We start from the raw sequence: 18141 nt of genomic DNA, 5'->3' as shown, positions 1-18141 counted from the left end.
TTGATAGGTTTTCTTAATATAGGCCCAGAGTCTAAGTCTGGGGAACCAACTGATATTTCTAGAAAGAGTAAAAGGGATTTAATTTTTGAATCTCAAAACTGAAAAACATCCTCAGTCACTATATCAAAATGTCTACTTTAATAACTAAATTACAGATGTGACAATGTAAATGAAAACAAGCAAGGCCACACTCAGCAGAGAATCATACACCCTACAGCAGATACAAGTCCAAGGCTGGACACTGACTTCATTCTTAGAGTACATCTGAAAAATCAATCAACTGGGGCAAAGTTGGCTTTCAAATGATATGTGAAGTCCTGGAATTTACTGTTAAATCAGACTTTTGAAGCTGACATAAAGTTTCAAAACCAAAAAGTCACCCCTTCTGGGCTAGAGTTGTGGCTCAGTGGTAGAGCACTTGCCTAGCATTTGTGAGGCACTGGGTTTGATCCTCAGCACCACATTAAAAGATAAGTGAATAAAAATATAGGTATTGTGTCCATCTACAACAAGTATGTACACATAATTTTCTCCTTCTACATCCTAATTCCAAAATGTGTTCCATCACTAAAGAATGACTACATTTATATACACATTTAGCTTTTCATTCTCACCACCATGGACCTAGCTTTTAAAAACTCCCAGTTTTAGCCAGGCATGGTAGCACACACCTGTAATGCCAGCAGCTCAGGAGGCTGAGGCAGGAGAATCACAAGTTTGAGGCCAGCCTCAGCAATTTAATGAGGCTCTAACCAACTTAGCAAGACTCTGTCACAAAATAAAAAATAAAAAAAGGGTTGGGGATGTAGCTCAGTGGTTAAGCACCCATGGGTTCAAATTTTGGTATCAGAAAATAAAAATCACAGTTTTATTGAGATAAATGTAAATTTCACCTATTTTAGCATAGAGCTCAGTGAATTTTCATGAAGCACAAATCTTAGTGTGTGTGTATATATATATATATATATATATTCATTCACATAGCTTAATATTTATTGAAATTAAAGATATATATATATATATATATATATATATATATACACACACATATATAATCTTTGGTAATAATACATCTGAGATATAGTTTCTTTGGTATTAGAACTCTAAACATCTTGCATCTTTAAAATTGCTGTTAGGCTTAGATTGTAACTCATTGGTAGGGCACTTGACAGCATATGGGAGGCCATAGGTTCCATCCCTAGCATGACAAGGCATAAAAAAAATAAATTACAACTATGATAAAATTACTCTTAACAGATTGTAGCAAGAGTTTCTTCCAAGAACAGAGCTCTAGTGTTCTTCTGATAAATTTAATCTATTCAATTCCAATTACCTTCCTCATTTTCTTCATGGGACCAAAAGAAATCAAGGAAAGGCCAAGAACTGTTGTACTTTATAGATAAATAAAACTGTTTCAGAGTTGTTTCGTGGTACCAAGAATTCTGTGACTTTTAGATTTCACTGGTGAAAAAAAAAAGATTTCTATTAAAAATAGCTAATACTTGTATAATGCTCACTACACTTAAACCACTATTCTAAATGTTTTAATATATCAATTCAGGCTGGGGGTATAGCTCAGTGGTAGAGCACTCACCTAGTATGCATGTGGCCCTGGGTTTCATCCCCAGGATCCCCCGTCCAAATTTAAAAAAAAAAAAAATTTATTTTTGTACCAGGGATTCAACTCTGTGGCACTCAACCACTAAGCCACATCCCCAGCCCTATTTTGTATTTTTTAATTTATAGACAGGGTCTCACTGAGTTGCTTAGTACCTTGCCATTGCTGAGGCTGGCTCTGAACTTGCAATCCTCCTATCTCAGCCTCCCGAGCCGCTGGGATTATAGGTGTGCACCACCATGCCTGGCCCAAATTTTAAAATATATTAATTCAACAAATTATTGTAACCATCCAGTGAGATAAAGTACTATGAACAGTCCCATTTTATGACAGAGGAAACGGAAGCAAAATTAAGTGTCCAAGGCCACATAATAGAATAGGTGGCAAAGCCAGCTCTGATTCAGCATCTGAGGTTGCAATCACTACACTGCCCCACCTCCCATGGGGCTTCGTGGCTATCCTCATCGTTGATCACATCTCTCAATATTTGCTACTGGGAGAAATTACATTTCAAAAGGTATTTTTACTTTATTTGAATCAATGTGCTTTGAAGATATAGTTGAATCATGTGGGTTGGTAAGAATCCCTAGAACATAAAATATGAGCCCATGCGTAAAACTGTAATGAACCAAGGCTTCAGTCACCATCTCTTGGTGATCTTAAGAGAGGAAACCCATTTTTCAGAGAGGGTAATTTGACATTTCATTATTTGAATTAATGCCTCTTTCCATTTCTACCCCTGGGGGCAGGGCTCAGGCTTCTAGTTGGGGGCTCGATAATGGGTCCCAAAGTCCTAGCCCACATGCAGTATTACACAAACACACAAGCATTGCTCAACCTAGATTTAGAAATAGAGGGCTTGGACTTTTAACTCCTGTTTCCTAATTTCACCTCCATAAGAGGGGGAAAAACACCTCTTCTTTTTAAATTCAGGATTGCAGACAATTCAATGACATTTCTCTTATCAAGCATCAGTTCAACAAATGAAATAACATGCAACCATAGTAACAGCTGTTATCAGTGAATTCAGATAAATGGCAGGAGCATGCTGAGACTTAAACAAAAGGGTTGAGAAAGAAATACAACATCGGGCATATACACTAGCATATTAGATTCCACAAAAGGTACTGGTTTTGAATAAATGCAATTACCCAATAACATCTGGTGCGAAATGTAAACAGTTATTAGAACAAACAAGAGGCTTATCAAACCACTGAACAGAGTTCTCTCTGCTCATGTGCCTTAAAATATTCTCAATACAAAATTTCAAAAATATATTTAAATAGGCAACACGAAAGTATTTTGTCAAAAATAACTTGCCATTTCTCTCACTAATATTTCTGGGGGGTTAGTTAAAATGCTTGTTGGTATGAATTAAAATAATAAACATAATGACAATAGAAAGGAGATCCATAGGGAATGTAGAACAAGGGGGTCTGGGGAGGGTGGAAGGGAAGGAAAAGGAAAGTCCTGGGGACTTTTAATCAAATTACATCATGTGCATGTATAAATATGGCATAACAAACCTCACATTTAAGTTTAATTATAATGCACCCATAAAAAATGCTAGTTGGGCACATACTGTTAAAGATTGATTTGAAAAACAATTGACTGGCTTAAGGAAGTCCCTGCATTTTAGGAGGAAGGATTTTTTTAGATACAGAAGAAATTGGACAGTTTGGAAGTCTGGCCAGAAGGCAGTTTGGATTGCCAAAAAGACATAACTGTCCAGAGAACCCTCAGTGATGACTGAAAAAAAGATTGAGGGTTTGACTGCTCAAAGAATAAGCAGACAACTTTCAAAAGGGTTATTTTTTCCCCAAGCATTCTTTTCTGTGTTGGTTGTTTGGAACTTTTAACACATTTCGCCATAGAAACAAAAATATGAGGGATGGTACATTCTCTGAGCAGTCTGGGAATTTTCAAGGGCAATAAATAGCACTGCCAAAAAATTTCATAATTTAAAATACTAGACAATGTAATTGGCACAGTTTAAACACAATAGTTTAACAATATAATGTAATAAATGTTGTTTTTTTAATATCCACCTATTAACAGCTACCACCATAAAGCATGAAGCACTTACTTGGTTCTGTGTGCAATGATTTACACTCAAAAACCCACTTGATCCTCACCATGAGGACAAGAAGTAAGTATTTTTAATCCTCATTTTAAGAAGAAGAGAATGGTGATTTGCCATAGGTTATGAAATTACTAAATGGCAGAGTCAAAGTTCAACTCCAAACCTGAATTCTTGGCCACTATCTTTGGACCAAAAATGGAAAAATTAAAATTACAATAAATCTGTACACTCATCCTGACAAAGAGTCTTAAAACATTGTGCTCTGTATCTAAATATAAGAATCTTAAAATATCAGACTTTCTCTTAAATACATTTTTAACTTTTGCAAACAATTTATGAGCAAGTTTATAGTCAATTTGTACTTCTGAAAAGCCAATGAAACTCAAATTTAATATGCAGGATCCATTAATATTTCATAAACAAATAATCATTCTGCACTTCCAGAAGCTGTCCCTATGTGCCCCTGACAGGCTGTTGCATAAATAATCCTACATAAATCATACATAAATAATAATAGAGTAATACCTAATGCCATGAAATTATACAAATATTGCATCTCCATGATTAGTTTACTTTGAAAGTGTTCTGTCTAAGCAATGAGTACAACAATTATGATTAGACATCCAAATTATTTTGAAGACCTAGAAATCAGTGATGCATAAGATTATTAGCATTTTGTTTCCAGTTATGTGCCATAGAAAGTAATCCAAGTTAGATCCTAGACGAGACTAGCAAATATACAGTGGAGGAGACAATGGAAGGGGCCCATTCAAAGTGTCTTCAGAGCAGTGGAGAAGTTAGGATGAGGAGAGAAAATAAAATCCAAAACCAACCCCTGCCTCATTTTTTGCATGGTCAATCTGTTTCTCATACTTTTCATATCAAAATGTGATATTTAACAAAAAAATATAAACACTTTAAAATGCAAAGTTAATTGCCTTGAAAATATTATGAAATAGCAGTACTTTGATACCATGTAAGGACCTTTTCCCAGTTTAAAGTTACCAAAAGGAGGGAAGAACCATTGTATCTGAAGGGACAATGAAATTCACTGTATCCCCAAAGAATCTCTAATCCTGTTACTTTGGAAAACTATACAGGCATTCTCTCAAGACCTATAAAAGTGGAAAACATGCAAATAGCACCCATCATCTCTGTCACTTCTGACAAAGCAATGATTTTCTGAGGAAATTCTAGAAAGAACCAAGCAACCTTCTGATCAAAGAACTGAAATTCTTTGATGTCTCCAAAGAGAATGTTTTTTTAGTTATTTAACACAAATACCCATAAAAAGGTCTGGAATAAGAAGAAAAATATCCCCACCTGAAGTTAAATTCATTGCAGGAAAGTGGTATTTGTAGAGAGAATTCAGATGTTTGTTGTTGAACTTTTAGTTGCAGAGACCCTGGACAGGTAAAGCCATCATTGAAATGGCTAACATTTTGAGATACAATGGTGTGACAGTTCTAGGTGTTTTACATACAAGAACTTATTCATCCCAACAATATTACAATGTGGGCAGATGTAAACAGTGAAACACAGAGGCCAAGTAATGTGCCTAAAGTCACACAGCTAGCAAGTGGCAAAGCCAGTATTCAAATCCAGACAATATGACTCCAGATAATAAATACACCAGCATATGTAGCAGTGAAACATCAAAAACCTTCCCTTTAACATCATGCACCACACAAGCAAGCATCAAGGCTGCTGCTAGCACATCCCATGCCTTTGTGTAAATTATAAGAAAGCACGCATTCCTGGCAGGCAAATTAAAAAAAAAAAAAAAAAAAAAGATGCAGCCCATATAGGTGCAAAAGGCTTGGCTGGCAGAGTGGGGGCTGGATTCCATCCCCCTTTTACTACATCACCCAGGTGCCCTTGAAGCTTATTTCCTGATCAAGATTTTAATTATCTATTCTTTTTCTTCTCAATGCTGAGACACAGTTAGCACTTAAATATTTGTTGAATGAAGGTATCTAATATCCTTCAACAAAGATGGCAATTACATTTCAATAAATAAATAAGTGGTTACAGTATTCTCTATATAAACATAGGTTATTTTTTTTAAACTGAGCTACAGCCCCAGCCCAAGCATAAGTTATTTTAACACAGTCCAAGAAACAAAAATATTTAGGCATATTGATACTGAGTAATGGAATCTCTTGAATTTTTTTCAGCTGGAAAAAAGACAACCACCCCATAATAAGAACTACCTCATGTTTGTGCAGCAGTATACAGTTCCCAACACTCCATACCCACACGTTCAGTATTTAACAATAACTCCATGAGATTGGCATCATCATGCCTATTTCTCAGATTAGTAAATAGAGGCTCAGAGATTCAAGGGCTTACTCAGAGTCACACAGTGAGAGCAGAGCCAGGTCTGAAATCTCATTATGTTTCTGGGCCCCATCAACCACATTACCTCCTGTAACATAACAAAGCTTATGTTGTTAAAATAAAATATGGCTGGGCACAGTGGTATACACCCGTAATCCCAGCTACTCAGGAAACTGAGGCAAGAGGATTACAAGTTGAAGGCAAGCTTTAGCAACTTAGTGAGATCTTGTCTCAAAATAAAAATAAATAAATAGAAGAGGCTAGGGATGTAATTCAGTAGTAAAGCCCTCCTGGGTTCAATTCCCAGTACTGCAAAAATAAATAAATATAAATAAAATTTTAAGATAAAATAAATTCTGGAAACAGACAGGATTTAAAAATCAGAACATTTTTCTTCATTAATATTCTTGGAAAGAATATCTTGATAAAAATTACTGGAAGCCTGTTATTGTCCAGAGCCCTGAACCTTATCATTAGAGGGAGGGAGATCTGGAAGCATTTGGAGAAAGCGGGCTTTTTAGGGCATCTGGACCTCTAAACACAAAGAGGGGCTTTGCCAGTTTCTCCTCCTGTAGTTCAAACTGACTTCCCTTCTCTGGGAACATACCCATCACAATTTTGGGGAAAACTGAAGTAACACATTATTTAGACCACACACATCATTTTGATCATTGAGGAAAAAAACTATAATTATGTTATTTACATCTTGTTCTCTAAAATGAAAAAACATTCTAAACCTTCTTGGAAGCATGATAACCTTTGCTCTATTTTCTCTAAGATGATAAAAATACATAACTCAAAAACAAATGGAAAAATCTTGTAAAATAAAGGAAACCTTTACTGGAGCCTCAGGCTATGGGATGATTTATGCTCTTGAAAAGGATAGAAAACATCAAGCTTCCATAAGTTGCCATAGAAACCTTTCTCCAGATGCAGCCCCTTTGAGATACTAGAATGAGATTGCCTTCCCATTCGTTTCAGAATATTTCTAAAACCATAAAAATTGTTTCTTCATCATGCTTTATATGCAAATGATTGCATTTTTCTAAAATGTCAGCAACCATAATGAGTCTCTGTCTCATATCCAAGCTTTTGTCTTTACCCTTTGTTGTTTGAAATGAGTCAAATATCTTTTGTTTATTGTAATCATGGTAGACAAAATTTGTTTTCTTTTTACCTCAACACTGTTTCTCATTAATAAAAGAAACAAACCCAGAAATTATAGCTATGTCCTCAAATATGTGTGCTATACTATTCAGGTATTCTTCCTTCCTTTCTTTCTTTTCTTTTTTTTGTGTCAGGGATTGAACCCAGGGGTGCTGACCCATTGAGGCATATCCCCAGCCTATTTTATATTTTTTTATTTAGAGACAGGATCTCACTAAGTTGCTTAGAGCCTTGCTGTGTTGTTGAGACTGGCTTTGAACTGCTATTCTCCTGCCTTAGCCTCCCAAGCTGCTAGGATTACAGGTGTGCACCACCACACCTGGCTATACTATTCCATTTTAAACCTTCAGTTCTATAATTTTAATTCATTTGCCTCAAATATTCTTGAGAATTAGATGTACTGTGTATGAATAAATAAATATGTATTCTTTTAAGAAAATCGAAAACTGCTTTTTTGCTTTGTTTTATTTTCTTTCTTTTCTTTTCTATTTTTTTCAGTGCTCAGAATCAAACCCAAGGCCTTGCATGTGCAAGGCAAGTGCTCTATCACTGGGTTACACTTCCAACCTGCAAAATGCTTTTTAAGTATAGAAGATAATCATAGGATGGCATGATAGTCTCCTTGACAGTGATCTGAGGATGAAACGTCCCCCAGCACCATAGTAGTCCTTCTAAGGATTGTCAACCTCATTTTTAGAATCACAAACATCTTTAAGGCAGAATATAAAACTGGAGAGCTATCATATGCCCCAACATTCACCCTCTTCCCAGATCCTACCCTCTGAACGAGATGGCTGTTACAAATGACATGAAGTGTCAGAGATCTACTTCTCCATTAAAACATCCCCCTTTTACCAAATGTAAGGTGATGGATTAAGAATTCTAGAAGGAGAGAATAAAATGTAGGTATTGTCAAGACATCTGGAGTGACATAATGAGTTACTAGAAGAGAGTTACATAATGAGTTACTAGAAGAGAGTTATTTGGCCTTTCCTCCATCTTCTAGGAAACCTACTAAGCCTGTGGGGCTGGGACCTGGTTCAGGAGCTTTACTTTCCTGGGCTCTTAAACATGCCTGTGAAACAAAGTCCAAGGCAGTCAGAGATGTGCAAGGACCACAGTGGGAGGAAAACAGCCCGGTTCCAGAACAAGTCAGAGTGATGCCCTTCTGTAGGAAAAGCCCTCTGCCTAGCATGCTACTTCCTGGCTGTATAATCTCAGGCAAAAGTCCTAACTTTTCTCACTTTTATCATTCCATAAAAATAATGTGATTAAATTAGGACCCTTACAGCCTGTGATTAAACTAAATGAAACAGAATGGTGATCTCACATAAGCTGAGATTTTATTACATATGCAGTATATTCATGAACCCAAAGCATCTGTGTTTTGTAGTTAGACATATGGATGACATCAATAAAATGAATACAAACGTGATTTTTGTGCTTATGGAGGGCAAAGAAATACTGATTTAAACAAAGCTGCTTAGGGGTAGGTGTGCTAAGATACTTGGGGTGAAATATCATGATGTCTGTGTTTTGCTTTGACATGCATCTCAAAACAAAAGGGTTTGATAGATGGAGAGAGGCATGCTAGATGAATACAATTAAATAACACAAATATAGCAAAAATGCTAATTGTACAATCTAGTGTCTAGATGATTTCACTGTACAATTCTCTGAAATGTCCTATAATTAGGAAATTCTGGAAAAGTTAAAATAGTTCTGTTCAGCTGGACTTGTCAGAGGGTTAAATTAATGTATCCTATACTTGCATCAGGAGGTAATAGATGTAGTGTTTATATAATTTCTTCCTCTTTGTAACTTACTGGGGGATAGGGATAGAAGTGATTTTTCTCTGGGTGGAAATTTTCCCTACATGCTTTGGGAAACATACCTAAAGCAACTGGTTAGTCTGATCAATGTAGCTTAACCTGATGGTGGATTTGTCAAAGAACCTTCCCCTCAAAATAAAATCTTTCTCCCTTCTTCCCAACAATTTAAACATTGTTAGTGACTTCATTGTCCTAGGTTGTGCATTATCAGGGACTGATGCCTAAAACATGGCTTGCCTCTAGAAAAGATCAAAGCCTAATAGGAGAGGTACCACAAAGGCAGGAAGAGGGTGACTATAAGGTACAGTCAAGCTATGGATAACGATGCTTTGGTCAACAATGGACCACATATATGATGATGATACCATAAGATGACATTGCCTAGTGACACTGGAGCTGGCTTAGTTTGTAAGTGCACTATGATGTTTTCACAATAATGAGGTTTCCTAACAACACATTACCTACAAAGTATCCCCATCATTAAACAGTGTGTGACTATATTTGGAAAGGGAGTTTCCTGGGGAGACCGGAAGTACATTTGATGTAGCTGAGTTACAGAAAAGTGGAAAATAATGATATGAAAAGTTAAAAAAAAAGAGTCCCACAAAGTTATTGGGAAGATTCCCTCTTTAATCTTTCAGGACATGCCAGAGTAACAGATTAATCCAGATGAAGGCAGGCCAGAGATGGGAGAGAGGTCAGGGCCCTGGAAGGCTTAGGACAATGCCCTCCACTGGAACCTGAAAGAAGAGAAAGAATGCCCTCATCTCAGAGGAGCCATGAATTGGCTGAGGGACAATCACATGAGTAAATTTGGTTAGCATTCTATTGAGAGTTAAATTATGCCCCACCCCGATCCATATGTTGAATTCCAAATCCCCCAGAACCTCAAAATGTGACCTTGCAGGCTGAGATTGTGGCTCAGTGGTACAGTGCTTGCCTAACACATATGGGGTACTGGGTTCAATCCTCAGCACTACATAAAAATGAATAGTAAGTAAAATAAAGGCATTGTGTCCATCTACAACTAAAATAATGTGACCTTGCTTAGAAGTCATCTTTACAGTAATTATCAAATTAAAATGAAGCTATTGTGCCTAACTTTAATCCAATCTGACTGGTGCCCTTAGAAAAAGAAGAAATTTGAACACATAGAATGTCACATGAAAATGAAAGCAAACATTTGAGTGATATACTGACAAACCAAGGAATGCCAAAGATGGCCAGAAAACCACCAGAAATTAGGGAAAGGACAGAGAACAGATTTCCTAACAGCCCTCAGAAGGAACCAATCCTATCAACAACTTGATCTTGAACTTCTGGCCTCCAGAACTGTGAGAACATGTATTTATTTTGTTTTAAGCCACCCATGTTGTGATACTTCATTATGGCAGCCCTAGCAAACTAATGAACATGGGGAATCTTATCTTCCACATTAACTTCACTGTTCACTGCATTTATGTGTGGATAACATGGTGATAAAAGTGCTAGTTAACCAGATGAGGCTGGCATTTCTTTTCTTTTTTAAAGAGAGAGAGAGAGAGAGAGAGAGAGAGAGAGAGAGAGAGAGAGAGAATTTTTTAATATTTATTTAAAAATATTTATTTTTTAGTTTTTGGCAGACACAACATCTTTGTTGGTATGTGGTGCTGAGGATCGAACCAGGGCCGCACGCATGCCAGGCGAGCGCGCTACCGCTTGAGCCACATCCCCAGCCCATGGCATTTCTTATCTTGCCAGGAACACTGGGGTGTTGGTGGTGAAAGGGCGATAAAGCAAAGGGGGCATTCCTAGCATAAGTACTATTTCAGGTGACCTGTTGGGCTCGGGGATTGAGACACAGACATTGGCCCACACAGATATTACATAAGCGGATGGGATCAAAGTTTTAGCCTTGGAATTGTAAACAGCATAATAAAGGGGGTGGCGTCTCACCACTGGACACAGAGCAGCTCATAATAATGAGGGTATGTGAATGATCTAGAACCTTTCTGAGATGTGACTTAACAAGAAGGCTGAGGTGTAACTCCATGGTAGAGCACTTACCCAGCATGCACAGTGTCCTCAGTTCCATCACTAGCACCACACACACACACACACACACACACACTCACTCACAAACACAGCCAGTGCCAATATTATACAAATTCTTTGCTTGATATGAATTCTGTAGAATTTTTAGAATGTCTGATGTTTAATTTTGCCAATAAACTCAAACGTTAAAGGATTGTCCATGATATTTATATAACTATTCAGCTCACCAAGAAACACTCTGGCTCCAGGGCCTCAATGCTTTTCTCAATGCCACAGAAAAGTTGTGACAAACCCAGACAAAAGGAGTTCTATCCTGTCAATTCAGGTGCTCTGAGTCTGTTGGTTACCCAGACCAGATGGGATGGAAACTCAGTGACAAGAGTGTAAATGTAAATGGGTGTAAGCTGTTCAAAAAACATATATGTGAAAATCTGTCCTTTAAGGCCTTAAAAACCACTTCAAACAGAAGTCAAAAGAGGCAGAGGAATCAGTTCTGGCATGAAAACACTGACCCCCCAAAATTACAGGTCAAGCAGATTGTTCTTCTTTTTAAAGTCTCATTTGGAAAGCATTGTAGAGTTCCCTCCTAACAGTGTGACCTTGAGCCACATAAAGTGGCTCAGTATCTAGCATATTAATGTTTCCATTTGTTCACACAAGTTTGCACAAAACCACATGCATGCATGCATGTGCTGAATCTGTGAGCAACTTATATGACCAACAATTGGAATCTTTGAGAATTTTCTTTACTTGATTCATCTAGAACAGACAACAGATCAATAAAAGGCCATAAAGAAAAGGTCAAAAAAAAAAAAAAAGCATAGCTCTTCTGGCTAACACTACCAAGGCAAGTGTCCTGTAGAGAGTAAGCAAGAGGGCATAAAATGGGAACCTGGGCAAGGCTGATAGCCAAAAACACTTTCCAGGAGTGCTGAAGTATGTCTCAGCCTGAGTTCTGCCTTCCTGAGAAAGGAAAGGCATCCGTCTATCTGGCTGCAAAGAATTTTCTTCCCCATTTTTGGCTGCTCTGTAAGATTCTTCCATCTCCCACCTCCTCAGTTCACCTCCTGGAAATTTCATTGCCTGGATTTGTCTCAGAGTTATAGAAGTTGTGGCAAGATCTCTCTTTATTTTGCATTCCAAGTCTAGGTTTGACAACCCAAAAGCCTCAGGGAACAGCAGAGCAGGTAAAGCATGAAGCAGGCACATATAAAATGAAAGCCTTGAACATGGGCTTTGGAGAGTTGAACTAAAGCACTAAAATTAGATTCTGAGACACTAGAAAGCTAACCCCAACTTTCTGTGGTTTCTGGTTTAAAACCTTACTTTCAACTACCATCTGGGCCTCACTTCATTACTGGCGTTGTAGCTTCAGCAGAGGACACCATTTTTCTGGTTAAAATCAGCTCCCTATTGCCAAGCAGAGCTCTTTGTGAAACTAAGAAAATTCCCAGTTTTCAGGATGTTTACAATCTAAGGATAATTGACCATCCTGAAATCAACAAATAATCAAATCCCACCCATTTTCTCAACTTTTTTTTTCTGACTCATTACATGGATCCAGTCATCTGTCTAAGGGCTCAAGCCTAAAGCCCAGGTTTCATCCTTGAGTCTTTCTGGTCCCTTATCCCATTTTACCCCAGATGCACAACCTGGATCTTGTCGGTTTCTCTAGCTTCTTTGTCTATTCCCTACTCTACACTATCAAATACTGCACCATTTCCCCCATGGTTCTTTTCATACCCAACATTGCTGAGTGTTTCTAGGCTTTGGTTCTGTTGAGATTTCACCTAATTCCATCTCACCACCACCACCACTCCTAAATACAGCTCAGGTGTCACCTCCTCTAGACAGTTTGCCCCATCTAGCTCCCAGGGTGGGTTAGGAACCCCAAGTAGGGGTTTCCACAGGATTGAATACTTCATTCCTTATTGGACCACCCACAATAAGAAGGAGAACACAAGAGAAGGAAAACTGAGGCAGAGTTCACATCTAAATCCACAAGAATCTTTTTGGGAACTTCATAGTTTTAAACTTTTCACTCCAAGTATTTTTGGAAAGAGTTTTTTCCTGTTATTCCATACCAACGCATTGAAGATAGGTTGAAACCTTTCCATGTCTGGCCAAAACCCAGTCGGTGATTTGATAAAAGACTAAATAGAAAGCCAAAACAAGCTGGCAATGCTTGTTAAGGACAAGGCCTCAAATGGAAATCAAATGGAATTACTTATACTTTTATTAGGTTTAATCCGTTTTTGAGAAAAGTATACTTTTTGAAAATGATAATTCCAAATCTCAGTGAGAGGTCCTGGACTCAGTTATCAAGATTGGTATCATAAGAAGACCTGGCACAAAAAAAAATTAACACTAACACAAGTTAGGGGAAAAATATACACTGCTGTCAGGGCAAATTATTCTAGGGGTGTATGTGTCTGAGAACCAGTTTCCTCGTTCATTTTAGAGCACTTGCACAGTCACCCCAAATTACAAAACAAACCTAGATGATTTTAGTTGAATATCTAGATGTCATGCTGAGTGGTGGGTCCTAATCCTTGGCAATCCAATTATTTTAATTAATCCCTTATGTTACATTGGCTTAAAAAGGAAATTTTCATGCAGTTACAAAAATTAGACATCTTTCATATTCTGGGTCTGCTATTGACTAGGTGATCAGATGATCAAAATTTTTCCATTCTTTAAATCTCAATTTGCATATCTGCAAAATAGCAACAGTGTTTTTCCCTACCTCATCCAAATAGCAGTGATAGAAAATGATACAACATATATATGGTACTTGGCACAGTGCCTATTGCATGACAAGTGCCCCACAAATATTTGTTTAATGAAGAAATGAGTACAATACTTTAGAAAGCATTTGACTTTGAAATTGGAAGAATCTGGTTCCATATCCACCCTCTTAGGCACTGTGAATCTTGGACAAGTAATTTCTTTACTTCTCCTTTTTCCAGTGTATAAAACAGGGCCTATACTTTCCAAGTAGGGTTGATGCAAAGATTGTGTGCAAAATTATTTGCATGTATTGGGCCTGCTGCTGCTATCTGGGAATGAATGATTCTTCTACTTCTTAACTTTCATCTTCTTACAAATGCTTATTGACAATTTAGGGCTTTTTGCACACCATCATCCTTTGACTCAACAGATGACTTATCTATAGGTCAAGTCTTCCAATAATGACATGACCTCCTAGATTTTAATATTTCTTCAAACTGTGCATCATACACACATACCCACATTCACAGGAGTAAAGGTCTAAAAACTGCCCTCTTTTTTAATATATAGCAAAATAAATAGATAACTAGTATCATGAATTGGATGAATGTTCACTAACCAGAGCAGAGAAAAGGCAAGGCCATTTTTTCCATATTGATAATATTTTAGTCATGGGCTTAGAGCAATCTAAGCAGTATCTTTTGCTTAGTTGTCATAAGAACAAATATTGTAGCCTCTATTCTCTGAAATTAAGACCATTGTGTTTGATAGATTTCTCCCTGCAATTAAATGAATGATATTTTAAAACACTAGTTCATAATTTCCTGCTGTCCAAAATGGCTATTTCATATTTCTTTCTCTTAAATTTTCTATATCACAATGACCCACCCCCATCTCTCTTCAACTAATAACCCCATACTGTGGTTTGGAAATCATTTGTCCCCCAAGGATTCATATGCTGAAAGCTTGGTCTCCGGTGTCACAGCATTAAAGTAATGGAATCTCTAAGAGGTAATTATGTCAGTTATGGGGGCTCCACCCTCATGAATGAATAAATGCTGGTCTCAAGAAATGTGTTGGGTCTGGGAGGAGTGGATTCATTTCCAAGAGTGTAGATTGCTATAAAAAGAGTAAGCCTGGTCCATCCTCATCTCTTGCTTCCTGTTTCATCATGTGATCCTTTCTTCCTTCAGCCTTTTCCCTTTTCATTTCCCTGCCATGTTATCATGTAGCTAGGGGGCTCTCACCAGGATGCAGGTGCTGTGTTATTTGAACTGTCCAGCCACCAGAATTGTGAGACAAATAAACCTCTTTACTTTATAAAGTACTTAGCCTCAGGTATTGTTTTATAGCAACACAAAATGGACTTAAGATACTCTGACTCATTCTCCATGGAGAAAATGAAAGAATTTGGTCATCTTTCCAAAATAAACCTACCTGCAACTTTCTCCTGTGCTTTTGTTGCTACTTTGCTTCCTATTGCTTAAAATAAGTGTCTCTTCTTTAGGGCTGCCAATACTCCACACTCTCTTTAGATCCTAATATTCCTGGGTTTTGTTCCCAGGAATAATCATATACTTTCTCTCCTAAATCAGCAACTTCTTCTGTCCTGGATCAGTTACCACCAGCTCCCACTACTGTGCTAATGTCTCCCATTTCCAACCAATCTTACTTTGGCCCAACATCTCCTTTCGGCTCTAACCTCTCCCCTCTGAATTACTTCATAGCACTTCTTCAAGAGTAATCTGTATATGCTGCCACTATTTCCCCACCTCCCATCTCTACTATTCTACTGAATTTGCTCTTGTCTAGGATGTGAGTGACTTTCACGTTGTCAAATCCAGTCTTGGATCAGTCTTTGTCCTTAAACTATTTGTTTTCTTAACAGCTTTTGCTCATGTTCTCCTTCTTGCCCTACTAGCTTTGCTTTATTTCTAAGTCACACACTTCCTTGTATTTGATAGATTTCTCCCTGCAACTAAAAGAATAATATTTTAAAACAGTAGTTCATAATTTTTTCTTCCTTTCTACCTTTTTGCTCCTTCTCAGACTCCTTTGCTGGCTCTATCACTTTTTCCCAATTTTTAAGTGTTGAAGAAACCTAGGACGCAGCCTATGGACTTCTTTATCTTTTCTTTTTAAATTCCCAGGTAATATTATCCAATCCCATGGCCTTAATGCTTCAGACTTGATATATAAACTGTCTACTTATTTGTACCTTCAATATGTAATAAACATCTTACATTTAACTTGTCCTAAGTAGCGTGCTTGAATCCCCTCTCCCAAAACAATTGCTTTCCAGAATTTTCTATCTCAGTAATGGTACCACAATTCACCCATTTATTCAGGATAAAATCTAGGGATTGTCCTTGATTATTTATTTCTATGACCATTCTGCCCTCCAGTCAATACATCAGCAAGTCAACTCTACCTAAGTACAACCATTTCTTAGAATCCCTATTACTACCTTAGTCTAAGATGATACAATCTCTTCTTTGAGCCATTGCAATAGACTTGCAATTGCTTCCATTCTTACATGTCTAAGATTTACACAGCACAGAGTATACTTTTAACTAAATAAAACTCAAGATATTTCTTTGTTCCAAATTTTTCAATGACTTACCTTACAAACAGGAGATCTCACCAGAATAGCTAATATGTAGGGCCTCATATTATCCCCCACTGTTACCTACATATGTTCCATTACCACCCCTTCTTCATTTCACTCCACCATGTTCTTTGAAAATGTATTTTCCATATTAGGGGCTTTGCAATAAATTGTCCCAATCTGCTGTAACACTGTTCCCTTTGATATTACATGTTCAGCATCACAGATCTCAGCTCACATCTTATCTTTAAGGAAGAGGCATCCTCTGACTGTGTTCTATGACCCTATCCTATTTTATTTGACATGAATTATTTATCACTAGCAGTACTTTGTAGGGAAATAAGTATCTATTTGGTTGGTTCATTGGTTATTTATTATGTGTCACACACATGCACGGAGCCATAACCTCTGCGAGGGTTGGAAAGAAGCTCGTGTCATTTCCTGCTTTATCTCCAGCATCTGGCAAACAGACAACTTCAATAAATATTAGTTGCTGGCATGAAAGACATCAGGCAAGGCAATTAGTTCAGCTGGGAAGGATGAAGAGTGGCTCATTTTGCAAAGAACTTATTCCATTAGACTCCTTAGAATGCATTTCTACTCAAAGTCAGATGAATCACAGAATTCATTTTAATGTTAATGTGACTACTTGATCACAGGTGTCCCTTAATTTTTTCAGCTCCTAATTTTCTGCTCCAAATGTCTTTTTTTAATTAAAAATTTAATATGAACTTTTACTTGGAAAAAAATTAAAGTACTAATGCAGAAGTGCAGTCTTCCACCTGGACAAGGATTCAAAACATGCCCCCAAATAGTGACAGCATAATGTCAACTCTACAACTTGTCTACTTCCTGTCTAAAGTCTATAGAGTGCCCTTTAGTCCATACAACATCATTTTGGGCTCTTGTCAGAAAATTAAAGAGCTGCCTCTGCTGAAGGTCAGTTGAACACCTGCAATTCTAAAGTTATTTCAAGGGTTTTATTAATTATTAATTCCCCTGCAGCATTTACATTTCTGGGTCTGTACTGTTAGATTGCTGAAAATAAAAACAGTCTATGGTTTTCTAGCCACTTACAAAATTTTTTTTTACAGATTAAATGTGCTTTAATCTGTATTTTAGCTTAAATAACATTCATGCACATGCATACACGTGTGTGTGTGTGTGTGTGTGTGTGTGTGTGTTGTGAAGTACTTTAAATAAACTCTCTGTACTCCCAAATACTGGGCACAGCCCCAAAACTATATAATCCAGCTTTCCAAGCTGAAAGGTGAAACCACTTCTGCTGACAGAGGTCAATTCTATCTTGTTGAAGGAAGTATAATCCAGATCTGAGGGACTTTTAATCCTTGACAAATTCCTCCTAGACAAAGGAGCAAATCTTTTGTCAACTGAAAATGGCAATGTCACCATTCATATCCACAGTCTCTAAAAATACATTTTAAAGGTCTTTAGTGGCAAATTTCTAAAACCAGAAAATTATGTTGTCATAGTATGTTCTTTTGTGCCTCTTTGTCCCTCTGGATTTATGTTTGATCCCACAAGCCTTTATTTCTGGAGCTCCTTTGCTCTGAGCGGTGTCTGCGTAGGTGTCTCTATGTATATTCTAAGCTTTGTGTCTACCATGTCCATCTTCCCCAATGTTTCCCCAATTCCTGCTGCCTATCTTATCTGATCAAAAAGCAAAGCAAATACATATTTACTGATTTTCACAAATTGAAGATTGATT

The 18141-nt window shown here is 37.4% G+C and overlaps 1 protein-coding gene across 1 annotated transcript in view; it reads right to left on the bottom strand.

Annotated features, from left to right (window-relative positions):
* Positions 1-18141, bottom strand: part of Maob (monoamine oxidase B) — a 107210-nt gene that overhangs the window by 63304 nt on the left and 25765 nt on the right. The gene's annotated exons all lie outside the window — the stretch shown is intronic.

This window comes from Urocitellus parryii, chromosome X (assembly GCF_045843805.1).
Source record: "Urocitellus parryii isolate mUroPar1 chromosome X, mUroPar1.hap1, whole genome shotgun sequence".
NCBI lineage: Eukaryota > Metazoa > Chordata > Mammalia > Rodentia > Sciuridae > Urocitellus > Urocitellus parryii.
The sequence above is the reverse complement of the archived record's forward strand: the minus strand, read 5'-3'. Positions and strand labels throughout refer to the sequence as shown.